This window comes from Diceros bicornis, chromosome 10, assembly GCF_020826845.1.
Source record: "Diceros bicornis minor isolate mBicDic1 chromosome 10, mDicBic1.mat.cur, whole genome shotgun sequence".
In the NCBI taxonomy this organism is placed as follows: domain Eukaryota; kingdom Metazoa; phylum Chordata; class Mammalia; order Perissodactyla; family Rhinocerotidae; genus Diceros; species Diceros bicornis.
In genome coordinates, this window is record NC_080749.1 from 43,591,440 (window position 1) to 43,616,580 (window position 25,141).

The 25,141-nt window shown below is 37.3% G+C and overlaps 1 protein-coding gene across 10 annotated transcripts in view; it reads left to right on the plus strand.

Moving 5' to 3' along the window:
• Window positions 1-3,190: 3,190 nt before the first annotated feature.
• Window positions 3,191-25,141, plus strand: part of TANK (TRAF family member associated NFKB activator) — a 90,326-nt gene continuing 68,375 nt past the window's right edge. For 4 of the 10 annotated variants that reach the window (XM_058549084.1, XM_058549093.1, XM_058549092.1 and 1 more), the window contains exon 1: window positions 21,249-21,342. The gene's annotated coding sequence lies outside the window, so the exon portion shown is untranslated. Of the gene's footprint in view, window positions 3,391-21,248; window positions 21,343-21,815; window positions 22,450-25,141 lie in introns of those variants that run through there. The other 6 variants (XM_058549086.1, XM_058549085.1, XM_058549088.1 and 3 more) reach the window with 4 other exon arrangements.

Sequence of the window (25,141 nt, forward strand, 5' to 3'; positions counted from 1 at the left end):
TAAAAAAGCAAGTTAAGATTTTCAGAAAAATGTTACTTATAAAGCTATGAAAATGAGCAAAAAGCCACAAAATTTAGCCTAAAAGAAATCAGAGTGAATTTACTAAGAATATGGAAAAAAGTATAAAATAAATTTTTTAACCCTTGATCCTTTTGCTTGTTTAGTTCCTGGATGTCTAGGCATCTCTTTGTGAGTCACTCCAGCTCTGAGAACTGCCTCTCTGCCCACACAGCACCTTGTACATATCTCTGCTCTCATCTTTGGCAATAGACAGAGGAAAATGTCACTTGCCTGTCTGTCTCTTCCTTAAGATCAAGAGCTCCTCAAAGGCAAGAAAAAGCATTTTAATAATCCCTACACCCAGCACAGAACCTAACACATATTAGATAATAAATGTTTATTGAATAAATAATTAAGCAAGCATGCTAACTACACGTCCCTACTGATATAAGGCCAGTCATTAACTTAGGTTACAGATTAAGTAGAAGAATTGTGAGGGGTAAGGACATTTCTCCTTCCCTACCTCCTCCCTACTTCCACCAAATCCCTTTCCCCCGCTCACTATAGCCAGAAATTCCATTAGATGAGGATAGAAATTCCATTAGATGAGGACATGTTTAATTGTACAACTCTCTAAGACATAAAATGTAAGTATCCCCACTGGAGAAGCAATATTTTGGCATAAATTTATGTTAAGTTGCAAATTAGTGATATCAGCTACTCCCCCCAGTGCAGTTTACAGAGATTGGGGTGGTAGCAGAAAAAGAGTATCCATCATCCCCGCAGGTGCCAGCCCTGCTGTGGCCATGGGCCAATAAAATCCTGGAGCATCAGCCCACCAGCAAGTGGAGGCTAGAAGATTCTGCTGCTCCCACGAATACCATGCCTGGAACATAAATTCATCCTGCAGGTGCCCATGTGAACATCTAAACCAAGTTGCTCAAACACCCACTCCATGCAGCCAGCTGCCTAACTAGCTTCTGGGCCAGAGGTGCAAGCACCTGGGTCCTGAAGGAGGCAGTCTGTCCCTGCATCTCAGTCAGCAATGAAGAGCCCTGGCTTTCTTGTCCTCCTCTGTCCCCAAAGAAGACTGTGCTTTCCAGTGATTCTTCTTAGGAAGGTCTTTCACCCAGACTGGCCCCATGGTAGTGATCCCTTCATTCTTTCATTAGCGACCCCTTGGCCATTCACCTCTGCCTGAACGGGACCCTGACTTTTGCCTCCCATCCTCTCATTTGGGCTTGGAGCCCCATCTCCACCCCCAAACCCCTCCTACCCTAATCATTGTACCCTAACCCCTGCCAGTCTTGGCTTGGTGCCAGTTTGCTCCCTCCTCCCCTGCAGGAATCTCTGCATTTCTATCTACCCTGGTCACATGGCTTATGACTCTAAGAGGAAAAAAGGAGGGGGAGGGAATGGGAAACGGAACCACCAGAGACAACAAAGACAAAAACTTCCAACTGTCTCACATGTTTTGCCTAGAGCCAGAACTGGTCAGTGGCATTCGTTTTAAATTCCATGTACTGGGACAGAATTTCCTCAAAAAGCATATTTACCTATAAGCTTCTCTGTCTTGGCCTCAAGACCCTCTTTCAAGCAGTGCCCGACCAGGTTGGGGCCAAATACCCAGGACTAGCCAGTTCTGCTGGAGCTTGGGGATAAGCCAAGCTCACATGCCAAAGTAAACAGTACAGAGAAGGGGTGCGGGACAGAGACCAGAGGGGTATTTCCCAGTTAAGACATCAACACTTTTTTTTAAAACACTGTGTTTTTAAAATCCTGCTCATTCAAAAATGTAAATTCTTGAGAAGAAAGTTTTCCTTCCACCAGTGGCTATCTCACTTTTTCGTTTTGTTTTGCTTTATTTACAGTACTAGATAGTGATACTGTATAGTATTCGTTTTTCCATTGCACACAAGAAAGTTTAATGTTTGATATCAGTAAGATAATTATAAACTACATGGTGCCGAAGGAAATTAATACTTCATTATATGTTAGATGAGTATATGGAATGTTTTTAATCATAAGCTTATTCACCATTTTAGATACTTTCAAAATTATTCCCTTTTTATAGAACAATTTCATCCTGAGAAGCAATATCTCACGCTTATTTAACAACTAATGTAAGAGAGGGCAGTGTTTTAAAGTGGAAAAGAAACTAGACCAAGACTCAGAATTTCTAAATTCTACACCTTTTAATAACTGTGGGACTTCAGAGTAAGATCTCAGACTCCTCATCTGCAAATGAAAGAATTGAACAAAGAGACTCTCAATCATTTTTTTTGTTACAGTCTTTTTCGTGTTCAATGACATACACCAAAAATATAATACAGTAAAAAGAGAAATGCACTCAGATTCAAAAGACTCAGATTTTAGTCTGAGTGCCACCTCTGACTTTCTTTGTAACTTTGAGCATTTACCCTCTCCTGTTTCCTCATCTGTAATAAAAAGGAAATGGAACAGATGGTGTCTAAGGACATTTCCAGCTCTAAAATTTTATAACAAAGAAAAATGTCTGTGGTGCATATGCTGCCTTCCATTTGCATGCAGAATTTGAGGTTTTGCTCCAAGTAGCCTGAGAAGAATACATGCATTTGTAAAGCATCTCCCTGGTGTGCTAGAACATACACTCATCCACATGAACAGAGCACCTTAGTTTGCAAGGAGAAAAGCTGTCTTAAGAGCCTTCTTTGCTTCACCTCTTCTAAGTACCTGAGGTCAGTCTCTGGAATCCAGTATAAACTTTATTCCTAGGCTTCATCCAAGTGACCTCTGTAGGCCATGAAGCAAAGACAACCATACTCAAATCTAGTTTTTCCTGCTGTTTACAAATATACTGCTTAGGTCAAAAAGTGACTTCTTAAAAGCTAAAAAAAGCCATTTATCAAACTTACTTCTAAATTTTCTTACATGAAAACGTGCTTAATCCAAAAATATTTTTGTGTTGACAATTTCTGGATTTTTGTTAAAATGCCCTAATTATTCAAGTAAAGTATCTTTGCTTCAAAAGGAAGTCAGAGCTACAGTCACGGGTGGTTTACAGAACATTTTCTGGTAGTCTTTGCTTCATTTCAATATCTTGTCACGATTGGCTGTTGATAGCTACAAATAAGGAAGTCTTCAAGTCAGGGGATTTCTCAGTGGAAGTTCCCAGTTCAACACAAGGGAGAGCTCACGATTTGGGCGGCATTGCTAGAGCTTGTAGATAAAGCTTCCAGACTCTGTAACTGCCTACATCTTTAAAGAGCAATAGTCTGTGAAGGAAGACTTGTTACTTGGAGAAGAGGTAACCAAAACTTTGGTAATTCCTACCAACTCTCAACCTAGCAAGGTGGCCTGGATGTCTTAAACTGAAGTGTGGCAGATTTGTTCCACTCTTGCTTCTGCTAAGTAAGTAATTTATGACACGATTCAATAATGCCTTTGTATTCACTGTCATAGTTGGAAATTTGGCCTTTAAAAAATAGAGTCCCTAGCTAAGACTAAAGGAAAATTTAAAATATTGTGATCTTTTTAGATTCTTCCCAACTTTTAAGATAGAATTTATGTCTTTACTTGAAATGATTTTCTTGTTTGTATCTGGAATATAAGCCTTCTCCAATAAGTGGTTTTCATAACATAATGTAAGACTTAAAAGATATGTATTTGGCATAAGTTAAGCAGTATATAGCTTATTAGGTTGAAAAGTAAACTAATACCATATATATGCATATTTTTTGGTTAAATTTTTAAAGATCAGTTCCAGCCTGATCCAGTGTGTCCCTTCAAATATTAACTCAAGTTTAGTATTTTTCCATATCCTAAGAAAGACATGTTAATGAATATTTCTTTACAGCAAAGTATTAATCTTATAGACAAATTTGCATTTCTTATCTTGGAACATTTCAACTTATACAATTATAGTAATCTGGTCATATTCTATTACCAATTGGCTCTTATTTTCACTATCAAAAATAAATATTAAAGATTGTGTAGTATTTTCTTAAGAATAATTCTAGGAAAAGTTGATAGTTCAAAAAGATTAAACATCAAGAATCATTATCACTATTGTCATATTAATAGCTGCCATTTATTGTCTGCTGGAAGAAAATAGTCACAGGATCTTCCAGCTAGTAAGTGGCAGAGCCAGGGCTTAAACATAATTTTATATCACTTCTTTTTCCATGGCTTTCTGTTACCACTTCCCTGCCTTCTTACAATATTGAAACTGTATTTGAGATGTCTTATCCAAACTGCAAAATGATGGGGAAAAAAGGAAGATGACTTGGCCAAGGGCACAGAGCAGCCAAGTCATTCATAGACGCTTGGAAGTCATTCCTAGGTCTCCCTTCTCCTCGCTCTCCCATCCCATTTCTTCACTCCCTCCAGGGTGTACTTCCACCTGTGCACAGGTGCACACATTACTCTGCCTCCATGCAGGGCGGGGACGTGGGGCTGTGTACCAGGGCCAACCTGACTGAGGTTCCTGGTAGCAGCCAACTAGGGCCCTGAAGCAATGTCCAGTTATTTCTCTTAAATACCTGTAACGATGAAAGAGATGGCCAGCTGGAAGATTTAAAATAAATCTGTTAAATTTCTCCAAAAAAGTTCTGGTTGAAATTTCATGAAAATTATGCACTAACTTGAGGAAAATGATCATTCTTACAGTAAAGAACTTTCCTGTCTGCAAACAGTCTTTCTCTCCATGTATTAAGGCCTCAGGAAACATAGAGGTTCTTTGTTTATTGTAAAATGTATTCTAGTATATTTTATCTTCTTTGTGTGGTAGGGATGCTATCCTGATAGGGACGTTCTTTCCACTGTATTTTCTAACTAATTACTGCTGGCATTTGGGAAAGTACCTGATTTCATAATTTTATCTTGCATCCAGCCATTGTATTGATCCTGTATTTGTTCTGAATTATTTTAGGTAATTCATATGTGATGCCTATATAAATATAATTCTGTCTCTTCTTTTTTTTCTTCTCACCATGTTGGCCAGAACTTCTAGAACAGTGTTTAACAACAGAGGAGATAGCAGCCAACCTTGTCTTGTTCTGATCTCAGTGGGAATTTCCCTAGTGGTTAACATTAAGAACGACGGTGGCTGTTGGTTTGAGATAAATATATTTATCATAAAAACCAAGTAACTATCAAATATACTTCTAAGCCCAGTTTACTAAAGATGTATCGAGGCCTCACATTACTATATTCAATGTCTTTTTGGTATCATTAGAAACAACTATATGGTTTAAACTACATAGTGCTTTGCTGTTACACAATACAGTAATTGCACTTTTTAAAAATTTCTTGTTATCGAAAATCACGCCTCAGTAATAAAGGTAGATTGATAGTTATAGAGTATATTTTGTTATTGCTCTGGTTAAAATAATAAATTGTTTGATCAAAACAAACCAAACCAAACCTACACATTTCCTCGTTTTCTCTTCAATCCACATGCTTAGACGCCTCTCCTCTATTATTTTGGCTTCACAATTCAGTTCAGAATTGAAATTAACAGAAAAGAATGAAAACAATGTGGCATAGCCAAGGAACCCTATCCAGGCAGAGCAAAGAGATACTCAAACAAAGCAGCTGTTCCTACGTTTTGTGCAAAAAGCTTTCTCTCTATTATGACAGTGCTACTTGCAGACTACAATTCAGTTACAAGCAACAGTAGTATGCAAAATGTGTGTTCAAATTGATTAATGTTATACAATTTATATTAGAAAGTGTATACTGAAAAAGAAATATCTGTAATTTATTGAGTATTTTTGCTTTCATATTTATAAGTGAAATTAATCTGTATTTTTATTTTCTGATAAAAGTACCAAAATTTTCCATGTTTTAAAAAAATTTTAATAGGAGTTATCTGTTCCTTGAAATATTTAAAGAGCAAACACTGTTTGTTCTTGGCACCCACTTTTGGAAGTAATTCTTAAAGGCTTTCCAATGTTTTCCATTGTTATTGATCTATTCGGGTTTTATGTTATTTTTGCACACAGCTTAGGTTATTTGTTTTGTTTATAAATGATCCTTTTAATAAAATTTTTCAAATGTATTGGCACACACAGTATTTTTGTACTTTTTTTAATCATCTCCATCATGTGGATAACACTTCTTCATTACTAATGTTTTCCGTTTATTTTTTTTTCTTTTTTTCTCATGATTGAACATGTCAAAGAGTTAATCTCTTGGCTGTCTCATTTACATGGTTAGCTCTTTTTTAAATAATTAGTTTTTGCTTTTACCATTATTAATATTTTCTTACTGTCTCCTTTTAGACTATTTTACTTTTCTTTTTCTCCGTTTTTGAGTTGAATACTTAGTTCATTTAACTTTAGTCTTTCTTGTTTTGTAATGGAAGTATTTAAGGCTAGGAATTTTCTCTGAGTACCATTGTAACTACACCGTACAACTTTTGATATGTCGCTTTTGCATTATCATTATTTTATGGTTTTTAATTGCAGTTTTATTTCCTCTTTGATCCAAGAATTATTTAGGACAACAAAGTTTTTCTTAGTTAATAGAATTTATTTTTTTGGAACAGTTTTAGATTTAGAGAAAAATTGAGCAAACACTACAGAGAGTATCCATATACCACCCTGCCTCCCTCCACCACACAAAGTTTTGCCCATTAACATCTTACATTCGTATGCTATTTGTTACAATTAAGGAATTAATATTGTTACATTTTTATTAACTCAGTCAATAGTGTATTTAGATTTTGTAATTTTTTTCCTTTTTAAAAAATTGAGGTAAAATTCACATAACATTATAAAGTGAACAATTCAGTGGCATTTAGTACATTCACAATGTTGTGCAACTACCATCTCTATCCAATTCCAAAACATTTTTATCACCCCAAAAGGAAACTCTGTACCCATTAAGCAGTTGCTCTGCATTTCCTGCTCCCTTCAACCCCTATCAACCACCAATCTCTCTTCTGTCTCTATGGATGTACCTAGTCTGGATATTTCATGTAAGTGAAATCCTATAATGTGTGACTTTTTCTGTCTGGCTTCTTTTACGTAGCATAATGTTTTCAAGATTCATCTATGTTGTAGCATGTATCAGTACTTCATTCTTTTTATGGCCAAAGAATATTCTATTGTATATATATACCACAATTTGTTTATCCATTTATCTATTGATGAATAAGATCGTTGGGTTGTTTTCACCTTTCGGCCATTGTAAATAGTGCTGCTATGACCATGCATTTCCATGTATTTGTATGAGTACCTGTTTTCATTTTTTTGGGTACATGCCTGGCAGCGGAATTGTGGAGTCATATGGCAATTCTGTTTAAAGTTTTAAGGAACCACCAAATAGTTTTCCACAGTGGCTGAACCATTTTACATTCCCACCAGCTCTGTATGAGAGTCCCCATTTCTCCACATTCTCACCAACACTTGTTATTTTCCATTTTTTTGTTTGTTTTGTTTTTTGTTATAGCCATCCATCCTAGTGAGTGTGAAGTGGTACTTCATTGTTGTTTTGATTTTCATTTCCCTAATAACTAATGATGTCGAACATCTTTTCATGTATTTGTTGGTCATTTGAATATTCTTCTTGGAGAAACGCCAAGTCATTTACCCATTTTTTTAATTGGGTTATTTGTTGTTGAGCTGTAAGAGTTCTTTATATATTCTGGATATTAGACTTTTATCAAATATATAATTTGCAAATATTTTCCTCCACTCTGTAGATTGTCTTTTGATAATGTCTTTCAATGCACAAACGTTTTTTAAAATTTTCATAAAATCCAATTTATTTTTTCTTTTCTTATTCATGATTTTGGTATCATGTCTAAGAATCTATTGCCAAATTCAAGGTCATGATGATTTATCTCTATGTTTTTATCTTAGAGTTTTATAGTCTTATTTTTAGATTATTGATCCATTTTGAGTTAATTTTTGTATATAGTGTGAGGTAGAGGTCCAGTTTCATTCTTTGGATTGTGGCTATAAGTAATCCCAACATCATTGGTTGAAGAGACTATTCTTTCCCCATTGAATGGTCTTGGTACCCCCATCAAAAAAATCTATTGGCCATAGACATAAGGATTTATTTCTGGAGTCTCAATTCTATTCTTGTGGTCTATATGTCTATCCTTATGCTAGTACCACATTGTTTTGATTACTGCAGCTTTGTAGTAAGTTTTGAAATTGGGAAGTGTGAGTCTTCCAACTCTGTTTTTCTTTTTCATTGTTCTTTTTGCTACTCAGGGCCCCTTGCAATTCCAGGTAAACTTGAGGATCAGCTTTTCTATTTCTGGAAAACAAAGAGGGGGGCCATTGGAATTTCGATACAGATTGTATTAAATCTATAGATCATTTTGGAGAGTACTGTCATCTTAACAATATTAATTCTTCCAATTCATGAACACAGAATGTCTTTCCATTTATTTAGGTCTTCTTTAATTTCTTTCAGCAATCTTTTGTAGTTTTCAGTGTACAAGTTTTTTGCCTCTTTGGTTACATTTATTTCTAGATATTTTATTATTTTGAACGCTATTGTAAGTGGAATTGTTTTCTTAATTTTATTTTTGGATTGTTCATTGATGATGTTAGAAACACAACCAATTTTTGAATGTTGATCTTGCATCTTGCAACTTTGCTAAATTCATTTATTAGCTGTAGTAGCTTTCTTATGGATTCTTTGGAATTTTCCTTATATGGGATAATGTCATCTGCAAATAGAGATATTTTTACTTCTTCCTTTCTAATTTGGATGCCTTTTATTGCTTTTTCTTGTTTAATTGCTCTGACCAGAACTTCCAGGACAATGTTGAATAAAAGTGGTAAAAGAAAGCATTCTTGTCTTGTTCCTGACCTCGGGGGGGAAATCTTTCAGTCTTTCACCACTGAGTATGATATTACGTGTGGGTTTTTCATAAATTCTCTGTACCGTGTTGGGAAATTCCCTTCTATTCCTAGTTTTCTGACTCTTATCATGAAAAGGGGTTGGATTCTGTCAAATGCCTTTTCCACATCAATGGAGAGGATCATGTGGGGTGTTTTTCCTTTATTACACAATGAGTTTTATTGCATTGAATGATTTTCTTATGTTTAACTACCTTTGCATTCCAGGGATAAATCACACTTGGTCATGATGTATAATTCACTAAATATGCTGTTGGATTCAGTTGCTCATATTTTGTGGAGAATTTTTGCATCTATATCCATAAGGAATATTGGTTATTAGTTTTCTCTTCTTGTGGTGTCTTTTTCTGGGTTTGGTATCACAGTAACGCTGGCTTCACAGAATGAGTTAGGAAGTATTTCCTCCTCTTTTTTTTTCTTTTAAGAGTTTGAAAAGGAGTGGTGTTAATTCTTCTTTACATGTTTGGTAGAATTCACCAGTGAAGCCATCTAGTCCTGAACTTTTCTTTATTGGAAGGGTTTTTATTATTGATTCAATTTCTGTATTTGTTATAGGTCTGTGCAGATTCTCTATTTCCTCTAGATTCAGTTTTGGTAGTTTGTGTGTTTCTAAGAATTTGTACATTTCATCTAGATTATCTAATTTGTTCATAGTATTCTCTTATAATCCTTGTCATTTCTATTTGGTTGTTGGTAATGTCTGCATTTTCATTTCTGATTTTAGTTATTTGTTATTCTCTCCCTTTTTCTTATAAGTCTAGCTAAAGTTTTGTTGATCTTTACAAAGAACCAACTTTGACTTCATTGATTCTATTGTTTTCCTATTCTCTATTTCATTTATCTCTGCTCTAATCTTTATTATTTCCTTCCTTCTACTAGCTTTGAGTTTAGCTTGCTTTTCTTTTTCTAGTTCCTTGAAGTGCAAAGTTATGTTATTGATTTCAGATCTTTCTTCCTTTTTAATGTAGATGTTTACTACCATTAATTTTCCTCTGGGCACTGCTTTCACTGCATCCCTACAGTGCAATTTTGTTTTCATTCACCTCTAAGTAAATTTAATTTCCCTTGTGATTTTCTCTTTGACTCATTGGTTGTTTAAGAATGTTATTTAATTTGCACATATTTGTGAATTTTCCAGTTTTCCTTCTGTGATTTATTTCTAGCTTCACTCCATTTTGCTTGGAGAAGATATTTTGTATGATTTCAATCTTTTTAAGTATATTGAGACTTTTTTGTAGCCTAACATTTGATGTATCCTGGAGAAGGATCCATATCCACTTGAGAAGAATGTGAATTCTGCTGTTGTTGGGTGGAGTGTTTGATACGTGTCTGTTAGGTCTAATTGGTTTATACTATGTTTCAAGTCCTCTATTTCCTTTTTGATCTTCTGTTTTTCTATCCATTATTAAAAGTGGTGTAGTGAAGTCTCCAACTGTTATTGTAGTACTGTTTATTTCTCCCTTCAATTCTATCAATATTTCTTTCATATATTTTTGGGCTCTATTTTTGGTATGTATATGTGTATAATTGTTATATCTTCTTGATGAATGACTCTTTCGTCAATATATAATATCCTTCTTTGTCTCCTGTAACAGTTTTTGAATTAAAAGCTATTTTGTCGGGGCCGCCTAGTGGTGCAAGTGGTTAAGTGCACGCACTTCGATTCAGTGGCCCAGGGTTCTCAGGTCGGATCCCAGGCACGCACCAACACACCAATTGTCAGGCCATGCTGCGGCGGCGTCCCATATAAAGTGGAGGAAGATGGGCACAGATGTTAGCCCAGGGCCAGTCTTCCTCAGCAGAAAAAGAGGACGATTGGCATTGGATGTTAGCTCAGGGCTGATCTTCCTCACACACACACAAAAAAGCTATTTTGTCTGATATTAGTATAGCCACCCCACCTCTCTTTTGGTTACTATATGCATGGAAAATCTATTTCCATCCTTTTGCTTTCAGTTTACTTGTGTCTTTGGATCTAAAGTAAGTCTCTTGTAGACAGTATATAGTTTGATCATGTTGTGTTTCCAGTCTGCTAAGCCTTGCCTTTTGATTGGAGAGGTTAATCCATTTACATTTAAGGTAATTACTGATAAGGAAGGACTTACTTCTGACATTTTGCTATTTGATTTCTGTATGCCTTCTACCATTTTTCTCTTCCTCATTTCCTCCATTACTGCCTTCTTTTGTGTTTAATTCATTCTTTGCTGTGTACTGTTTTATTCCCTTCTCCTTTTCTTTTTTTTGTTTTGTTTTGTTTTTGTTTATTGCAGTAACACTGGTTTATAACATTGTATGAATTTCAGGTATACATCATTATACTTCTATTTCTGCATGGATTACATCATGTTCTCATGTTCACCACCCAAATACTAATTACAATCCATCACCACACACATGTCTCATTTTCTTTTACGCATTATTTTTTAGATATTGTCTTAGTGGTTACCATGGGGATTACGATTAACAACTTAAATTTATAACAATCTAATTTGAATTAATACCAACTTAGCCTCAATAATATACAAAAAGTTTACTCCTGGGGCTGGACCCCTGGCCTAGTGGTTAAGTTCAGCACACTCCTCTTTGGTGGCCAGGTTCAGATCCTGGGCACAGACCTATACCACTCATCGGCAGCCATGCTGTGTCAGTGACCCACATGAAAAAGAGAGAGGAAGATTGGCACAGATGTTTGTTAGCTCAGGGAAAATCTTCCTCAAGGAAAAAGAAGATTGGCAACAGATGTTAGCTCAGGGCAAACATCTCAGCAAAAACAAAACAAAACACTATTTGCTCCTATACAATTTAGCTCCCTCCCTTATGTTGTTATAATCACAAATTTCATCTTTATACATTGTGTGTCCATTAACATAGATTTATAATTTTTTTAAGCATTTGTCTTTTAAAACATGACAGAAATAAAAAGAGGAGTTACAAACCAAAAATACAATCATGCTGACTTTTATACTTACATAAGTAGTTGCCTTTACCAAAGTTTATTTCTTTGTTTGGCTTTGAATTATTGTCAAATGGCCTTTTATTTGAGCCTGAAGGACTCCCTTTATCATTTCTTATAGGGTAAGTCTACTAGCAATGAACTCCCTCAGCTTTTGTTTATCTCAGAATGTCTTAATTTCTCCTTCATTTTTGAAGAATAGTTCTGCCAGATAAAAAATTCTTGGTTGACACCTATTTTTTTAGCATTTTAAATAGGTCATCCCACTATCTTCTGGCCTCCAGATTTCAAAGTGAAATTAACTGTTAATCTTACTGAGGATCCATTGTACATAATGAGTCACTACTTTCTTGCTGTGTTCAAGATTCTCTCATCTTTGGCTCTCAACAGTTTGATTATAATGTGCCTCAGTGTGGATCTCTTTCAGTTTATCCTACTGGAATTCATTGAGCTTCTTGAATGTGAAGATTCAGTCTTTCATCAAATTGGGGAGCTTTCAGCCATTATTTTTTCAAATATTTTTTCTGCTCCTTTTCTCTCACTTCTTCAGAACTTCCATAATGCATATATTGGATGGTGTTCTGCAGGTCTGTTAGGCTCTATCCACTTTTCTTTATTCTTTTTTCTTTCTGCTCCTCCAACTGGATAACTTTAATTGTCTTATCACATTCACTGACTCTTTCTTCTGCCTGCTCAAATCTGCTGCCAAACCCCTCTAGTGAATTTTTTGTTTTACTTATTGTACTATTCAGCTCCAGAACTTCTATTTGGTTCCTTTCTATAATTTCTAACTCTTTATTGATATTATCATTTTGTTCCTATATCATTTTTTTTATTTTCTTTGCTTCTTTGTCCATGCTTTCCTTTAGTTCTTTGAGCATATTTAAGACAATTGATTTAAAGTCTTCTTCTATTAAATCCAATGCATAGATTTTCTTAGGGTGAACTTTTAAAGACATTTTAAATGATAATTATGACTACTTATTTAAGTTAAAAATCAACTGCATGTAGAACCACCTACTTAAGTTACAGAAATTATCTGTATTAACTAATATTTATTGAGTTCCTCCTATAGGCCAGGCCCTGTTCATATCTCATTGTACACACACACACATACACACACAATCTTTTAGGCAAGTATTATTATAATCTGCATTTAACAGATGGAGAAACTGAGGCACAGGGTTAGTAAAGTCATATGATTAGTAAATGGCAATACCAACATATGAATGAGGCAATTTTAACTCAGAATTTTCACTTATAACCAGCATGCATTAGCCTATCTCAGCTTGAGTTTGCCTTTGTGGGGGCAATGACCACCTAGACCTCAGCCTGATGGTTGCAATTTTCTTTAATATCAGTTGTAATAACCATCCTAACTTCAAAAACATTCAAATGTGTACCTTGGAATTTCAAGTGTGATGCATGTCATAAACGGGAAAGGACAGGGTGAAATGGGAGCCCATAGCTGAGCCCACAGTTCTAATGTGGAGAGGAGTCAAGTGAGGCCCTGCTTAGAATCAGACCATTCAGGTAAGGCCTCAACAGACCACATAAAATGTGAGGGAAACATGTCCTAGGATGAGGAAACCACATGAGCAAAAACACCTGAAAAGGACAGAACAGGGACCATTTGAAGTATTGAAAGAAGCCCAAAATCACCAGGATGAAGAGGCAGGATATGAGTCTAGAGAAGTGGGAAGCAGCCTTATACCAAGCTGAGAGTTTAGATTTTATCCTAAGGGTAACAGGAGGCCAATGAGTGATTTTAGGTGATACAGGAACATAATAACATCTAGAATTTGACAAGAGAGAAAGTGAGGAGACCAGTTAGGAAGATAGTATGGTAAGTGCAAATTGATGGTGGCTTGAACAAGGGGTAGCAATAGAGACAGAGAGTGGCAATGAGGACAGAGTCTGACAATGGGGACAGAGAGCATATGCATGCAAGAAATGTAGCAAAGGAGTACTCACATGAGTTACCTTATTAAGTGATTGATTAAATGTTGGGAAGTAAGAGTTTTATATCTTTGTTATATGGGCAATGTTTTCTTTTCTTTCTTCCTCTATTAACATGAAAAAATAAACATACAATTTTTAATTCTACTTACAGTTATTTACCTTTACATTTTAAAAAAACTAAAATAATATGTGTTCAATCATCATAGTTAGAATGAGATCCTAACATTTCCTTACTTCGACATACAGAAGATAAGAAAATGAGTAAATTAGGACTTTTTTACTTCCTGCTACCTTTTTTCCACCCACATGAGGTTTTGTTGCTATAATCAGGAAGTTCAGAATGCATTATTATTTAATTATTTATTTATACTTGTACCTTATGTCTTAAAAATTACTTTTAATATTCTCATTATATTTGCAACAAGTTTTTACTTACTCTATTATTCAAATTATTTAAAATACTTACAAATATTTCTTTCGTATCAGAATTTTACCTTTCTTGTTTTTTTTTATTTTAATTGCCTTTTTACTAACTAAAGTGTATCTTCAGTTATTTCAGGAAATGGGTGGTATATTTCTGAACTTTGAGATATCTAAGAATGTCTTTGTTTTCCTTTCCTATGTGAATGATAACTTGAGTGGGTGTAGACTTTATAAGTCAAACTTTTCCCCGGCAATTGTAATTGTTATTCCATTTAGCTTCTGAGCTTTAATGTTGAAGATAAGTTTATTTTTCTTTATTTTTATTCCTTTGCTGGTAGTTTTTTTTTTTCTGTCTAGATTTTTGTTGAATTTTTTCCATACTCTAGATACAAGAAGTCTTCCCTCAAGCCTGGACTAAGGCCTCTTCAGTGTGTTTTTAGAGTACCTTATACTTACACCTATTGTAATGTTATAATACCACATTGTGTAGTAATTTCCTGTTTCTTGTATGTATGTCACCTGCAATAGACGCTAAGTTCTTTTAGGGTAGGACTGTGTCTTGGTCATCTTTGTATCCCTAACTTTTAGCACATAGCAAGCACTCACAAAATATTTGCTGAATAAATGAATAAATTGATAAATCATTTAATATTAAAATTTTTATCAGAATAGGTCAAAGTGTTTGGTCTCCATTCATTCATATGTTTCAAAACTCATTGAGTCCTTTTGATCTCTAATTGCTTTGGATCAAAGTGTTATTTCAGATATCTTCTGATATATCTTTGGTTGCTATTTCTGTTTCACTTACTCTGATCTCTTCTTCAGGAAAAAGTTGGAGCACTATCTTTCCACTATTTCATTTAATGGTTTTCATCTATTTGTCCTTTCCATTCACATTTTGAGAGAGTTTTTCAAGCTTTTACTCTAATCATTGATTTAATATTCTGCAGTATTGATTCTATCCTTGATTATGTCCAAATAATATTTGAATTTTGCCATTGTCCATTCTATGTCCTTACAGTTTTAACTTATCCAACTTTGTTTTTATTTCTTGCTCCCTCTTAACTAGGTCCCTCCTTATCTTAGTCCAATCTCTTGACTTATATTTCATCTCTTGTTTTTTGTTTGTTTGTTTGTTTGTTTGCTGAGGAAGATTCACCCTGAGCTAACATCCACTGCCAGTCTTACTCTTTTTGTATGTGAGCTGCCGCCACAACATGCCACTGACAGACAAGTGGTGTAGGTCCATGCCTAGGAAGTGAACCCAGGTCGTCAAAGTGGAGCACACTGAACTTAACCACTAGGCCACTGGGGCTGGCCCTCATCTCTTGTTTTATAGAAAATGCAAAGCAGATTCTTTCCATTTACCTATACCTCTGGTAAGCCATTTTCCAAAGTGTTCACTTTCCCTTCATTTTGAGGACCCTGTACTTCTTCTTTTATGCAGCATAATCTTTTTAAAGGGATGCTTTGTCTTGTATTTACTCATTCCAAGCCCTGTGTAGCCCTTACTAACCAGATATATGGATTTTCCTTGGTTCTTCTCATTATCTGCCTGATTTCTATTAGTTCCTCAGCACAGAGCTTAAGCTGAGAGACAAGTAGACATGCACAGTTCACAGCCAAATTTTTGGCCTAAAGCTGACATTTGTCAATTTTGTCACTATGGGTATTGGCCCATGGTGAGATCCTTCATCCTTATAGCCTAGTTATTTTACTATGAAGAGGAGAATTCCTGGTTAATCAGAAACAATCATTGGTCTTTTCCTTGATAGGAAAAATATGATATGTGAAAAATTAAACTCCCAGAGTCAAACACATAGCTCTGCCTGCCCAACCCCTTTCATTATTGGCTTCACATATCCTTAAATACAGAGCATCACTTCTATCCACTCCCACTGGGATCATGTTGGTATACTCCAAACCATAGCTCTAAAATGAATAACGGAAGTACTGATGGGGGACATTGGGGAAAGGAGGTATAAAATACTACTTGTAGGTAACACATAGTAGTGGGGTTACTGTCCAATTCACTAGTAGGTGCCATGAGGCAGGGAGCTTTCTTATTATCCTTCAGGCCAACAGATCTGCTCACCTTCAAACAACCAAGTTCATGTCCACTTCATCCCCACAGTTCTTGCAAATGGTGGAAAATCCTGTCAAATTTTGTCACTAGGATGCTTGTCAGCAGGGTTACAGCTACCCTTTTGATGCTTTTTTGTGACTTAGAAAAAGGCTCCCCTCTGGGGAAGACTCAGGCCCAAGGGAGCAAGGCTTGACAAGTGAGCACCTCTGTCAGCTGGGTGCCCTGTACAGGGAACAGCCTGCTCAGCCATACATGCTGGGCCTGGTTATCAATCCTGCCTTTTGATGCTATTATGAGTTCTCATATTTTTCTTATTTTTCATTAGGCATTTAGTTAAGAGAGTCTGAGACACAAACAGCTAGTCCAGATGTCATCCTAAATCAGAAGTCAACCAGATTCTATTAATAGTGATATTTCACATCAAAAATTTGACTGAGATCATTGACGCATACCTGACATTCCAAGTTGTAGTAAGTGTTTATACTGGCAGCTTTCCTTGTCCCTAGATTTATATTCAGAACTCTCGATAAAATATTAAGCAATTTTGAAAATAGGTCCTAAAATATTTGTAATAAGGCTGCAGTTCTCATTTTCATTCCACCCTGCCCCTAGTACTGCTTGCTAAACTGAGGTATATAAAAATATGAGTAAAGGAAAATTGGAGTGAAATTATGTCACTCTTTTAAAGGATTATTCCTCAAATAAACATCTCAACTCCATTCTTAACCTTAATAAAATATACTTTATGTCAATTCTAAAATATTCATCATCATTATAGAAAAAGGAAAATGTTTGACACTGTTTTAGCACAAAACTCATCCATCTACTCTAGCATTCATGTATGTTTCATACATTGGAGAAGCATGCAGCCATTTCTCTTCATGACTACAACATCATGGGAGTGGAGAGAAAAAAATATATATTTAAAAAATGTGTATGTTTAATTTTTTCTTCCTTATTCAAAGTTTTTAGCATTTCCACATTTCAAAATGCTTATGCATTCAGTTTTAGATTCTGAGTATATTATTAAATTCACTATTTTAATTAGAAATCGTGAAAGCAGCCCCTTCAATGTGCCCAAAAGCAGTGCTGGATAAGTTGGACTTCATTAAAATTAAAATTTTCTGTTCTGCAAAAGACACTGTCAAGAGAATGAAAAGACAAGCCACAGACCTGAAGAAAAGATTTGCAAAAGATACATCTGATCAAGGACTGTTATCCAAAATACACAAAGAACACTTAAAATTCAACAATAAGAAAACAAACAACCCAATTTTAAAATGGGCCAAAGACTTTAACAGATACCTTACCAAAGAAGATATATGGATGGCAAATAACCAAATGAAAAGACGCTCCACATCACATGCTATCAGGGAAAAGAAAATTAAAACACAATGAGATACCACTACTTACTATTAGAATGGCCAAAATCTGGAACACCGACAACAGCAAATGCTGGTGAGGATAAGGAGCAACAGGAACTCTCATTCATTGCTAGGGAGGATGCAAAATGGTACAGCCACTTTGGAAGACAGTTCGGTGGTTTTTCACAAAACTAAACATACTCTTACCATACAATCCAACAAATCACTCCTTGGTATCTACCCAAAGGAGTTGAAAACTTATGTCCACGCAAAACCTGCACACTAATGTTTATAGCATCTTTACTCATAATTGCCAAAACTTGGAAGCAACCAAGATGTCCTTCAGCAGGTGAATGGATAAACTATGGTACATCCAGACAATGGAACATTATTCAGTGCTAAAAAAAAAAAAAAAAAAATGAGCTTTCAAGCCGTGAAAAGACATGGAAGAAACTCAAATGTATATTACTAAGTGAAAGAAGCCAATCTTAAGAGGCTACATACTGTATGATTCCAACTATATGACATTCTGGAAAAGGCTAGATTATGGAGGTGGTAAAGAGATCAGTGGTTACCAGGGACAAGGGGAAGGGAGGGATCAAGAGGTGGAGCACGGAGGATTTTTTGGGTAGCGAAACTACTATAGTACAGTATGATACTATAATGGTGGGTAAATGTCATTATACATCCATCCAAACCCATGGAACATACAACACCAAGAGTTGTAGATAACATAAACTGTGGACTTTGGATGATAATGATGTGTCAATGTAGGTCCATCACTTATAACAAATGTACCACTCTGGTGGGAGATGTTGATAATGGAAGAGGGGTATGCATGTGTGAGAGGAGGGAGTATACGGGAAATCTCTGTACCTTCCTCTCAATTGATATGAACCTAAAACTGCTCTAAAAAAAAAAAATTCTTAAAAAAAACAGTGCTGTGTTGGCATGTTTAACTCAATTACTTATTACAAGAAAACTGTTCAACTGATCACAATGTTATAACAAGAAGTTTCTGTTTGTTAAAAAAATGTTTTTTAAACTACATTTTGGCTTTGAATTTTAAAAGTAAGCCCAATATTCAAAAATGCACTGCAACTTGGCAAGTTTTTAAATCTTTGCACTTATCAGCCTAAAGAAAGAAGTGCAAAAGTCTATGGTTCAGAAGTGTAGGGAGAAATTGGAGCAGCTAGAACCTGATCCTCGTGCTCCAACAGAGAAAAAATACTCTCCGAGAGAATATTTGCAAAACATACATCTGACAAGGGGTTGATCTCCATAATATATAAAGAACTCACACAACTGAACAACAAAAAAACAAACAACTCGATCAAAAAATGGGCAGAGGAAATGAACAGACACTTCTCCAATGAAGATATACCGATGGCCAATAGGCATATGAAAAGATGTTCAACATCATTAATCATCAGGGAAATGCAAATCAAAACAACACTAAGATATCACCTCATGCCCGTTAGAATGGCTATTATCACCAAGACAAAAAACAACAAATGTTGGAGAGGATGTGGAGAAACAGGAACCCTCATACACAGCTGGTGTGAATGCAAACTGGTGCAGCCTCTATGGAAAACGGTATGGAGATTCCTCAAAGAATTAAAAACGGAGATGCCCTATGATCCAGCCATCCCACTACTGGGAATCTATCCAACGAACCTGAAATCAACAATCCAAAGAGGCTTATGCACCCCTATGTTCATTGCAGCATTATTCACCATAGCCAAGAAGTGGAAGCAACCTAAGTGTCCTCAACTGACGACTGGATCAAGAAATTGTGGTATATATATGGAATACTACTCAGCCATAAAAAAAGACAAAATCATCCCATTTGCAACAACATGGATGGGCCTGGAGGGTATTATGTTAAGTGAAGTAAGCCAAAAGGAGAAAGACAAACACTGTATGATTTCACTCATATGTGGAATATAAACCAACACATGGACAGAGAAAACTGTATTGTGGTTACCAGGGGCAATGGGGGTGGGGGTGGGCACAAGGGGTGAAGGGAGTCATATATATGATGATGGACAAACAAAAATGTGCAACCCAAAATTTCACAATGTTAAAAACTATTAAAACATCAATAAAAAAAAAAATACTCTCCGAGAAGGAGCAAGATGCTGGGCTCCCCTGGGGAGACAGCAGCTTCTGAGTTATATGAGACCATATGACCAGAAAAAACTGGGAGCTCAAGAACTCCAGAGCCAGGCTTAAACCTTTCAGGATAAAGAAAGAACCATGGGCTGAAGACCTGTTCAGGAATGGGCTGCCCAAGGTCAGTAGGACAGGAGAGTTCTCAACTCTGGAAGTTTCGTCAAGTCTATGGATATAAGGCTATGTTCTAGAGCAGGCCCTGCCTGACAACAATACATAGTATTCACAGTCATTTTATTCTTGGCTATCAAATTGCTATTTCAACATGCTTAGCATGCTCGCGCTTGGTAGTAAGTCTTTTTCAAAGACCATTAATCCATGTCAGATACGTGCACAAGCAGTGAGAGTTTTAAAAATATTTTTTAATTAAATAAATAAATAGGTCATCACCACGGAAGTTTCTGAGAGTGCTACCTGCATTCAGCCAGATGCAATCATGCTCCAGTCAACATGAAGAGTCCCAGCCTTCAGCGCTCTCAGGAAGCTTCCACACGTGCTGTGAATTTGACTGCTCTCTTTTCCTGAAAAGAATCCCAGGGAAAACCTTGCTGGTGGGAAGGAGCCAGCATGACAAAAATGACTGCAGACAACATCTCTCATTTGCAGAGCATTCCAAACTTTACCATGTGCTTTTGCTTACGTTATTGGATTGATCCTCTCAACCATCCGTCCAGTGAAGTAGGTTCTCATTGTCCTCAATCGTCAGATAAAAAAATTAAGGTTCATTAGATTAAGTAATTTGCCTGAACCAGTAGGTATCAAAGCTAAAACTGGGAGTACAAACACTTTTCTTAAGGTATCTGTCTGAAATTTCTATCTTGAGAATATTCAAGAATGGCTAGGAAGTGAAATAATGGGGAAGTTCACGGGAAATTTTCTGATAAAGGTCTTCTTGCATTTACTAACCATTCAACTTTAGCAAGTTCATTTAGTGAAAGGTGTTACTAGTTGGAGAAAAATTAAGTGTGTGTGTGTGTGTGTGTGTGTGTGTGTGTGTGTGTGTGTGTGGTGTTTCTCAGAGTGTGGACCTTAATCACATTCACTTAAGGATTTATCGATAATGCAGATTCCTGGGCTTCACCCCAGTTGCTCTGAACTCTAGGAATTTCCAGGGGTGAGTTGGTGAATCTACATCTTTAACAATCCTCTCAGGCGATTCTTGTGTACGATAACTCACATACAGAGTGATGTTAGACCTGGTTATTTATTGTTTGGCAAAAATCCAGCCGAGACCCTCAGGTGACCTTTAAGCTTGACCCTAGTCGCCTTTCTGCGCCTGCGGTTTTCCCTGCGAGGCGGGGCGGGGCTGCGCTGGGCGTGGCCTGGATGGGTGTGGCGAGGGTGGGCGGGGCAGGAGGGACCCGGCCTGGCCCGGCCGGGTGGAGGGTGAAGGGTTAAATGGCTCCGCGCAGGCGCTGCCCTCTGAACTGGAACGGAAAACAACTTCCGGTTGGGTTCACTCTGCAGGACGCCGCCGACCCGAGGCTTCAGAGACCGGAGCAGAAACCCAGAACTGTGAGTAAGGAACTTCGTGAGCGAGTTGGTATGTCCGAATCCGTCGAGCGCGGCGACGGAGAACTTGTGTGTGTGAGCGAGAGGGATGCGCTGGGAGGACGGGCGCCGCCGGGAGAGAAGCCGAGGAGCTGCGGAGACTTCCAGTGGGGAGGGACTTTGTGCGAGAGACAAGCCGGGGCCGCTTCCCGGAGCGGACCGGGAGGGGCTTTCCGGGCCCGCGACGTCAGCGCAGCCGCGACGGCCCCCCGCCGCGACGCTCCGGGGGAGGGAGCCGTCTGACTCCGCGTCGGCAGCTCGCGGGACTTGACTTCGCCGGGTAGCCGGGGAGGCAGGGCTTGCGACGTCAGAGTGGGCGGTGGACCGGGTCGGGAGTGTCCCAGACTCTCTTCGGGACGGGATTGCCTTCCAGAAGCTAGACTATCGTAGTTACTCTTTCGAAAACTTAATAGGTCCTTTCTGTTGTTTTTCCTAAGGTGGTTGCACAATTTCGCTCTCTGCTTTCCCGTGGGGTGTCATCATAGCCTTGTCATTGAGAAGTTGGGTAACTTCCCCGAGGGTCACGGAGAGAATGGGTGGCCGAGGCGGAAAGAGCAAAAGCGAACCCTGCCCGCGGTGGGAACCCAAGCGATAGGTAGAGGCCCCCCACCCCGGTGTCAACGGACTAGCAACGAGTTAACAGGTGTAAAAAGCTGTGCTTGTCAAGAAGTGAAGAAAGAAAAGGGAAGATACTCAAAGAATAGTTGTCTCTCTCTCACTGTTATGCTGTCACAAGCAAAAGTGGAGCAGCCTTGCTAGGTAAAGTGTCATTTATTTCACGGATGCTTTGAGAAGTTACCATAAGGGAGAAATGGTAGTAAAGGAAGTGAAGTGACGTGGAAGTGAAGGAAAATAAAATCATCTGCCTCCCTACCACGGTTGGAATACACATCTCAAATGAGAGGCAGCAGAGGAGCAAGCACTGTATTCTGTTGAAAAGTTGTCCTCATCATTTGAGAGGGAAGGAAAACCCTAACATGATACGACCATGTATAAAGCAGAAAATGAAACTCCTTCTCAGCCCTCTCCCCAACCATAGGTACTCCAAGGCCTTCCACGTCTGTCTTATATGTAGGTAAACCTGTTTCACTTTCGTATGAAAATCAGATTATATATGCATACTGTTCTATTTGTTTTTTCAGATAAAAAATATATGATGGAAACCTTGCCATATGTAAGGTAGTACTTTATTTTAGTATCAGCAGAGTATTCCTTTGGATGTACCGTTACGTAGTTAATCATCTCTTAATATGGCCAGTCTGTTTGCCCTTTATTCTTCCCATTTATTTATCTATGTTTCATTAGAATACAGATGTATTAATGCTTTGTGAAATATATGGCAAATATTTATGCGAACTATCAGTCTTTTGGTTTAAAAGCCCAGGTTTTGTATCACTTAAGAAGGCGGTCCCCTCTCAAAAATTAAAATATTTTCCTATATTGTCTGTTAATTCTTTTTATAGTTTTTTTATGCTCTACTCATTAAGACATCTGAAAATTATTTTTGTACATTGTATAAATTAAGGATTTAGCCATTTTTCCTGAAATCATTTGTTGAAATCAATCTTTTCCCAACTGACTGGACATACCACCTTAATCTAGTAAACTTGCCTGTGTACCTGGGTCTTTTTTTGGATTCTTCTGTTGCTTTGTTCTGTTTGTCTCTTCCTGTACAAATATCAGTCTCTGTGCCATTTTTTAGTAATTCATAAAGCAAGTGTCTCTTCATTTGTCTTTTTCAAAATTTTCTTGAATATTATTACATTCTCTTTCAGGTAAAATTTAAAGTAAATTGTTCATGTTTCATTAAAGTAATCCTTTTGGTGTTGTAGATATTCACTAATATTTTTTGGCTGGTATGGAGATGAGTGTTTATATAACTGGTCAACTTTCTAAACTTACTAGTTTTAATAAATTGTTTCTTGTGAATTTTCTAGGAAAACAATCATCTAAATATAATCTTATCTCTTTATACTGCTTTCTTTGATTTAATGAATTCTCTAGAACAGTGATATAATAGTGATTCAGGCCATCCTTATCTAATTTCTTAGTTTATCATTAAGTACAAGGTTTGCTATTAATTTCTAATAAATTCTGTTTATCAAGGAAGTATCTTTAATATTGCTAGCTTTGGGCCAGCCCCGTGGCTTAGCGGTTGGGTTCGCGGGCTCTGCTGCTGGCGGCCGGGGTTCCGATCCCGGGCGCTCACCAACGCACCGCTTCTCCGGCCATGCTGAGGCCGCGTCCCACATACAGCAACTAGAGGAATGTGCAGCTATGACATACAACTATCTACTGGGGCTTTGGGGGAAAACAATAAATAAAATTATTAAAAAAAAAAATATTGCTAGCTTACTAGGACTTTTGCAGAGAACAGATTTTGGATTGTGTCCAAAGTCTGTTTTTTTTTTTTCTTTCTGTTTTGCGTTAGCTAGCACTTTGAGAGCAATTTTTTTTTTTCCTTCCCCCAAAGCCCCAGTAGATAGTTGTATGTCATAGCTGCACATCCTTCTAGTTGCTGTATGTGGGACGCGGCCTCAGCATGGCCGGAGAAGCGGTGCGTTGGTGCGCGCCTGGGATTCGAACCCAGGCCACCAGTAGCGGAGCCCGCGCACTTAACCACTAAGCCATGGGGCCGGCTCCTGAGAGCAATTTTAAATAATAGATGTTGAGTGTTTATTTGGTCTATATAGTTCTTGTTGTTAGATGATGTCTTTTCATTACCTCTTAACATTTTTATCAGGAATGGAAGTTGAATTTTGTGGCTTTTTGGCATCTATCATGACCTATGATGTGCTTTTCTTCTTTGACCTGTTAGGATGGTGAATTATTTTCGTAGATTTCCAGTTTGTGAACCAACCATACACTTGGTCATGGTGTAATATTTAGGAATATTTTTGGTAACATTTTTTGTTTTGTTTTTTGGTAACATTTTTTGTTTTGTTTTTTATTTTGTGAGGAAGATCAGTCCTGAGGTAACATCCGATGCCAATTCTCCTCTTTTTGCCGAGGAAGATTGGCCCTGGGCTAACATCCATGCCCATCTTCCTTTACTTTATATGGGACGCCACCGCAGCATGGCTTGACAAGCGGTGCCTCGGTCCACACCCCCGGGATCCAAACCTGTGAACCCTTGGGCTGCCAAAGTGGAGCGCGAGCACTTAACAGCTATGCCACTGGGCTGGCCGCTGGTAACATTTTTATTTAAAACAAGAATTGAGTTTCATCTATAGTCATCTTTTTCTGTGTTATCTTTGCCAGTTTTTGATATCAAGGTTATGCTAGTTTCCTAAAAAGAGTTTCTTCTTTCTCTGCTCTGAAGTAGTTTAAATAGCATAAGAGCACCCTGTTCTTTTAAAGTCTGAAGGAATTCACTTATGAAACCATCTTGGCCTAAAAGTACCTTGTTCTTAAAACAGCAACAGTATTCAGCAAAAAGGTCTGGAACTTAAGAAAGTAAACCAACAAAAACTCCTTAGAGTATATCCAAGTAAATGAAGGGTCTGAAACACCAATAATGTTGAGAACAAGGAACTGCTGTACTTATCCTGCTCATTTTTACCCCTCCTCCCTCCCTTTTTTTTCATGGTCAGGGAAAATGCTGTAGGTAGGCTGATGCTGATGGTAAAATGTATTGCTGTTCTTTCTCTTCTTAACTCCGGTTATATTATAAAAGAAGGGGTGTTGCTTCTGCATGGGCAAGTTCTTCTATGCCCTGAAAGAAACCAAGAGTGAAACTCAACTGGGAAAGCATCAGTTTCAC